Consider the following 8269-nt stretch of genomic DNA (forward strand, 5'->3'; position numbering starts at 1 on the left):
CCAAGTTGATCACTTAATCGAGTAGTTGATTAATCCTTTTAGCTGTACTTCTGTCATTCAAGTTTTTCAGTTTAACAGAATCAATTTTCCAAAATAAGATGTGAAGTATTTTCTGTAACGTGGGTTTATTGATGGTCTCTCATTGGTCACTACATATAAACAAGTTGCAAAGTTGTCCACTAGATGTCGCCTTATCTCTACTTTGGTGAATTGACTGCATGTTGTGTTCAAGATGAGCATCACATTATACTTTGCATCAGTGGCATGTCACTTTTTGCCTCTATTGTCTGACTATTTTCCAGGGTTTCATGCTCAAATATGAGCTTTCTTTAAATACATCCTGAGCAGTTACTCCTGTCAGTCTTTAAACCACCCTCTTGCCCCAGGATGCTGCCATGGCAACTCAATTGTTTGTCATACAGTATCAAATTGAATGTGAGAAAGGATCTTCACTCTGATAAACTGAAAACGTAGTCAATATGTTTTTCTCATATGGAAATCAATATGTGCCTCCAGTGAACATATTGTCATTTATTAGCCTTTTTTTGGCTGTATTAATATAATACTGTATAACTGACTAATGAACTACCCACAGTAAATTAGTTAAACTGAGTTTCAAAAACTACCCTGTAACTGCCTTTAGGTGGCAGCATGCTCACAACCTTTTTTTTTAGGTTTCATACACCTCAATAGTATTTATATTTTCTGATTATGCATAATGGTATGTTTTATGCCTCCAATCAACCCCATTCCTGTCAGCAGGGCCATCTGTGATGTTATTGCTCTGTGGTCATTGACCCGTCTGTGATTTGTGTCTGTATCTCTGTCTGCCCCAAGAGGTTAATGCTGAATGACCTCATGACAGGAGTCTACTGAGATACTTGTGTCAGCCTTTGAATTGTACACAGAACCCTTAGTCCCACTAGCCAACATTAGTAGGTGTTATGCTACAACCTGAAAGAGTTATTGTGGTGTTGGCTGTGTTTCTTCCAATGTTAAATAGGCAGTTATGTGGCTAGTTATGAAATTATCACTTTTTTTTCTGAATGGATTTTTTTTCAGTAGTAACAGTGAATGACAAACTAAGTGTCCTTGTGTTCATGAGGCACTAGGTGTTGTCCTCTGATGATAAAATGGTTGGACTCAGTGTTGCCATGGCTAGAAGGAAAAAAATGTTTGCCCTGTCTTACGTAACCTTTATGTCTTCCTACTTCCATTTTCATAGTGAATCACCAGTCCGCTTTGACAAAGATACAGTAAAAATTACTTTACCTAAACCTAGATCATGTGGAGCTTAACTCTTAAGATATCCATTGTTTTCAACACTAATCTGTTAGAGATATGACAGTGAGGCACATGTGTTGGCTTGGTAACCAATCCAGTATCCAGTGGCAACAGAGGTCTATTGAATGCTGGGTGCATCTGTATTGGCTGCTGTGCCCACCACTCTCCTGTGTCACAAAGTCACAGATGCACATCCATATAGACGCTCTGAATAATAGCGGGGTTGTGTAATATTCAGCCCAGGAGTCAATATTGTGTATATGTGTGGTTGGGGAGGGGTCATCCGAGCACTGATGAACACAAATGCTCTTTGTGTTCAACGACTTAATGTACTGACCTGCAGGTGGTAGCACTCGCTGTCTCTGCCACTTTATCTGTCTCTCTATCAGATGTATACAAACACAACAGTTTATGCGCTTAAGTCTTTGTAAAGCATCCTCCCCTTGACATTCTATTCTTAAATGAAAAACGCATTTCAGTATTGTATTCATTCTCTGCCATCATTGAGTCCTATCCACATCTGAAGGCATCCACTGGTGCAGCAGCAGACACAACAGGATAAGCGTCTTTGTCTCAGACTCCTGTCTGTCAGAGACACCCCCCTCCCAGCCTCCTCTATTTGGGCGGCTGTTACAGGAGGGCAGATGGCTCATTACCATAAATAGGACAGAGAGAGAGAGTGAGTGAGGGGGCCGTACACACCGACCAACAGGACCACGGTGCCCCAAAACCAAGGAAATGGGAGGCCGTTGCTAGGAGAGAGGAAAGACAGCTTTATGGCAACACAAAGCTGATTTCCCCATCCGACCTCATCCCGCTCCCGCCCCCTCGTTCCCTGCTCTGGGGACCGAGTTTTGAATCTGCTGGTTGGGGACAGATGGTCGATGGGCCCCACCATCTCTACCACTGGACACAGGCTACACTGACACAGTCAGATCTGGCAGGACTGAATCACACCTTATCCTGTCCAACCTATGAGGAGCGGGAGCAGGAAGAGCTGGAGCCCAGGCCATCAGCTAAGAATAGATCTACACTTGTTGCCCACAGGAAATGTGTGGCTGCCCAAGAGATGATAATATGTTAAGAGTTTGTCATTGTAGTAGTGATATCTTTTCGCTAGAGTGAAAATCAATCACTGATGTTAATCACAGGACGCGCTCGCTTTTCTATTGTTGCTAACCAGTTAATGACAATGATTTGGTCAATCCAGAAGTTTTTATATGATACAGCCATCCACAAAACACACATACACAAACAATCCTGAATCATGAAAATAGTTTTATTTTAATCAATCTGGTACAGCTCGATTATTTGTAATCATTCTTGTTTATCCTAATCTGCATCTCAATTCATGTCATTGCCCTTGTTTTTAACCATGTTTGTTATGTGTATCCATCCATGGGAAATTGTAAAAAGTGCACTGAATTAGGGGAGAGTGAGGTAAGGTGAGGAACTTGGAAAGTACTACTTATATATATGTTTGTACCAAGACACCACTTCTGAAACAAAAGCACATCTGCTCGCACTCGACCTTTGGTTCAAAGGGCAAGAGCAGCCAACTGTCTGACTGACAGAAAGGAGGTGAGATCAAATGACAAAATGAGTCTAATCTAAATAAACAAACAATTTATATAAATAGGTCGTAATTATTGAATGGTTATCTAGATTACACACAACAATCTGTTAAATTCATATAATTTGCCATGATAATTAATGTGGGCTGCTGAGGTTTGGGACATTTTGCATATTGTCCTTGGGGAATTGGGGCGGGATGTTTGACAGTATAACATGCATGTGCTAGCAAGGAAGAGGGATGGGAAAGGAGGGAGAAAAAGGACAACTAACCAGAACGAGCGGAAGAAAGCGTGGCAGCAGCATGACAAGTAAGCAGAATAGAGGCGGTCCTGCATCACCTAGCCCTCCGCCCTGGTTGCATAGGAACACGAAGGCCCATGCCTACCCTGCAGACACACTCCTTTTCCTCTCTCCTCTGCCACGCTTCATTACCCAGTGCTCAGCCAGGCACAGAGAGTCACTGCACCACTTTCTCCACACTACAGCCGTGTGCCCACTCACAGCCGTGCAGCCAGGCTCCCCGTAGACCCGGGCAGGGTATAGCTGCCCCTCCGGCTTCAGGTCACACTCACTCTATATGCATAGTGCAGAGACAACATAGGGAAGTTTGAACTGGTATCATAACACTAAGCAGTGTTTCCCCAACCTTTTGTTTCTCCAGTCCCATAACATGACTTCAAGGTCAAATTGGCACACCTGTCATGTTCCAAATGTGTTCATTAGATATGATTTATAAACGGGATAATATCTCATAGTGGAATTATTTTCATACAGATGAACTGTCAACATTTATGTCAGTTTGATTACATTTCTATTTTAACTGTAGCCTCTTTATCCCTTCCTTTTAGCTACTTCTTCAACTGTAATTTGTATTTTAATTTTATGTATTAAAGAATGTGACACTTTTAGCAGGTGATTTATCCGCTACTTTAACCAAATAACATTTGTTGTCCCTAACTTTTGACTTACTATTTCTTACTTTTCCAACAATATGATTTTCATATATATGATTACAGCTGATTTTATATAGGATTTTTTTTTTTTTTTAAATCAGACAATACTTTTATTAAATAAATTCAGCTAATCTACAACCTACCTTTGGGTACATGTACTGTAGGCTAACTCAGAAATGGTGGTTTCACCGATGTTCAGAGTTGAACTTGTTAGATTATACATTTACAAACTGTAGATAAAAATCTATTTATCTGTCTTTAATATTGCAAAGCAGCAGGCAACCCGATCATTGTAATGTTTAGGAGAAACAACACACACTTATTCAAACTGCTTGAACAGCATTAGCGATCTCTCTACTATCATACTATGGAGCTAGTAGTGCCAGACAACACTGCTGGGCACAAGACCACTATTGTCCCTCAGGATAATGTACGCTTGTGACCAAGACGAGGCGGGGACAACCAGATGCTGTGAAAAGATAAGGGAGTGTCAAAGAACAAAGGTCTTGGTGTTGTGTTGTTTACACTCATCATTCAAATGATAGACGTCACAACTCTGATCTAAACTCTAGGTACATGTCGGAGTGGGTTGTCTATCCTGTATCCTCCTCCAATTTCACAGTTAATTGACTACAAGTGTTAATTTGCTTGCAAGGAGCAGTCATTAAGGTTGAATAACAAAATGTAGCCTGGCAATAGAGCAACCAGGGATCAATGGGTTAATTCAATTGCCTCTGCATGTGGTGTTTTGTAAAGCAAGGCCATTTGAAGTCCTTTATAAGGGAGTCATGCCGTTTTAGTGTGCTTAAAAGTGCAAAGAGATAGCATGGATATTGGTCAATAAAGAAAGAATAGAACGGCACCAAAGGCAATGACCAAAATTCAGAGCTGTGTGCTTGGTGACAACTAAGCAGAGAGATGGTTTACAGAGAAGTCTTTCCGTCTCTTTTTGCAGTCAAGTTTGGGAAAAGGCTGTCATTGTATACAATATAATGACTAACAAATGACTGCTTGTCTGCTTAAATGTGTAATCAGTAAAGCAATGTAATGGGTAACTTTTTAAACTTACAGATTTTACTGAAAATGTGACCAACCAACCCTCCATAAATCTTACAATTTGAGTCCTCTTCATTTTGGCTTAATCTCACCGCCTATGAGACAGGGAACCATCATTCTTGTATGGCAAGGTATGCCGAACATTTCTGCAGCTACATTTTAGGCAACTGTCCAGCAAATGCATTGTGTATGTTTATCAAGTTTTGTGGGTGTGGTAGAGGCTTTCAGCAAGAGCTTCCCTCTCAGATAAGTTTTGCACTAATTATGCAAATAAATTAGGGGGCACAGTGTAACATCTTGCCTGGTGGGGGTCTCAATGGTTATGTCTGTGTTAGTGAATGGGAGTCGTGTCTTCATTAGAGGTTCATAATTGTTTCCCTCTTCTTCTTTTTTTTTTTAAACTCTGAGGCCTAAAATGTCAATATAGGATTTCTGTCAACTGGTAATATCTCTTTACTCAACAGCGCTGTCTCATTAATCTTTTTTTTCATTTAGCTCTAATAACATGTAACCTACTGTCCTTTGTTCTCGTTGGCACGCTTAATCCTCCACTGGTACAAATTGACACTTGGGCCTGTTTATACAAGCGTTTGCCCAATTTAACCTGAACAAATACACTGAATCAATAGAGAAATACAGGATATTTGTTTGACTGCTGAAAGGATAATTCCATTGCCCTACATGCTGATAATTTTATTGCCTGTGCATTAAAGGAGGCACTTATCAGCTGACAGATAACAGACAATCAGCACTGCTGACACAATTCATAAGACTCGGTTAGCTGAATGGATTGTCAAACAAAGGCTTCTGTGGGCAAACACACTCTTCAGTTGAGGATAACTGCAGGCAAAAGCTGGGAGAACCTCCAGGGAAACAAACCTGGAGAACAAAGAAAGTGTTGCATTTTAAACAAGTTGACCACGCCTGGTTGCTCTGCTGGCAGTTAGAGGGTATGTTGTATATGTTAGACTACAAAGATATGTCTTTTGCCAATTTAACATATGAATAAAAGGTTTGCCATGCTTGCTTCTTGCTCTTTCCTCAAACAACAGTTGTTTGCTCCTTCCAGAGCAATTAAGTCACTCTGACTTCTTGCGCAAGTCCTTACTCGGCGTGGCTTCAAACACATTTGGGGTTGCCTCCTTGTCCTGGAGAGAATGCCAATACAACCTGTTTAACCAGTAACCCCCACTGACCATACTTATCTAGGAAAAATGAATTGCCATCAAGCCTTGGTGCATTATGTGCACTCATGTGTCTGTGTTTCTGTGCATGGATGTATGTTAGTGCTTTTTAATCTACTGCGCAATTCTCTTGATGAGTCTTCCACTTCGCATTTCAAAGGAGGTTCAAACTAATTAGCTCAGGGTGCCGGTTGTCTGTTGGTCTCAGTCCCATAACACCTTCAGGTGATTGTTCCAACATGTAAATCCTCGACAGCGACTTTATAGCCTACACTCAATGTCTCCTCCTTTCCAAGTTAGATAGGGTGGAATCCAGAGAAAATACACAAGAGCATGCCTTGTTTAAATATGTAGAAGACATCAATCAGGAGAAAAAAAGACGTAGAGATACAATACCTGCCATGTTTTTGGATTTGTGTTTGACAAAGAAAAAGTGTATTAAATATAAAGTATACCTATAACCGGGCCATTCTGTTCATTGTTTTAACAATGAGAGTTTCTCCTGGAATGTAATTTATCTTTACAGTTTTCACCTCCTTACTAGTACCAAGGTGTCAACATCTGTGTTTCCACTTCAGAAACCAAAGCAAGGTGTAATGAGAAAAAAGAAAGTGGAGAGAGAGAGAACAACAAAGGCAAGAGGACAGATGAATGAAGAGCAGCACACAAACAGGGGTTGTCACTAATAGAGAGTTTTATGAGCTCCAGACCTGCTGAAATGGAGTGCCGTGCGTGTGCGGCAGCTCTTATCGGCTGGCTGGCAGCGAGGGGAGGTTGAGAGCTTCCACACTTGCGCTCCGTAAAAATGGTCTGATTCATTTTCCGCATGAGAGGGTCTCACTGGGGCGGCATCAGACCAGCCAGTCCACACAGATTTATGGACCATTAAAGCAGCAGGCCTCCTGACCGCGATGCCTGCCACCATAGGCTGGCTGCTAAGACACACTGCTCCCTCATTCATGCTCGGCCACTATACTCTCCATCACAGCCTGGCTTCCTCATTGTTCATCCCCTCACCAGTACCACTTTTACTGCCTTACATGAACTCCTCTCATAGTCTATAATCCTACTATTCTCCACCTCACTCCCTTTGATACAAAGTTAACTGTTTACTGTAATTGTTCTCCCCCATTGTTGAGTTTACAAAGACTTTTTGTTATTCTGTCACCAAATGATCATCACCAAAGTTCCTCATCCCTGGACAGACAACATGCTATATTGTACAGGAAATGCTCCAGTACCATTACGGACCTCTCTGATGGTGGTCAGTGGGGCATGTTGTTTTAGCCTAACAGCTTTTACAATCAGATTATCACCATTGCAGGCACACAGACTAATGGCTCTGTCTTTTCAAGGCATCCTCAATCAACTGTTTCCCTGTGTGATTAATGCTTCTCGATCATCAATGCTTCCCCCCCCCCCCACCTCTCTCATTTGCTAGCTTTGCAACATCATCATCCCTACTAGTGATACTGGAAGGAAAAATGGGGCAGAGTCTATGCAGCTTGCTGGCCCTAAGAATAGCACTGTGTGCAAGGAAATGATGCCACAGCAACCTGAGCAAAGGCTAGGAACATGAATGAATAAATGAATATAGTGGTTTCCAAGGGCTGTGCCACTTCTGTTTGATAATCTTATACATTCTTTTTTTGTTGGACAAATGAAAATGGCCACATTTGATACCATTCTATGTGTTTCTATTTGTAAAGAATTATGAACAAACGGACACAAGATGAATAAGGAAGTCACTGAAGCAGCCTGTTAATGATAAGCACCAAGCCTTAAATCAAGAAAATACTTTACACACTAACACTCAGGTATTTAGCCTGACAAATAGCCGCCATTGCACTGCTGAAAAAGCCTGTTTGTCCAGCTTGAAGAAGGGGAAAAACAAGGGTGTGCACCAGTGTAGAAATATTTACAGCATTACTGCAATGGCCTTGTTGGGGTTTAAACACAGTAAAAGCAAACAGAGAGGCTATTAGATCAGTCCACAGAGAGCTACTCATGTATACGCGTATGAAATGGAGTGGCTGAGATGAGGACGGTATCACCATAATGTGAAAGTTACAGTTTGGTGTGAAGTCAGTTGGCCAGTAAAGCTGCACTCAACAGATAGCATGGAAAAGACAAAAAAACGGTCTACTGGTTTTCCCATAGGACACTTTTAGCTAAAAAGCCCGTACAAACATGTGAATGACAAAGCCTGTCCATTTT

Source organism: Pseudochaenichthys georgianus, chromosome 15 (genome assembly GCF_902827115.2).
Source record: "Pseudochaenichthys georgianus chromosome 15, fPseGeo1.2, whole genome shotgun sequence".
Classification (NCBI taxonomy): Eukaryota; Metazoa; Chordata; class Actinopteri; order Perciformes; family Channichthyidae; genus Pseudochaenichthys; species Pseudochaenichthys georgianus.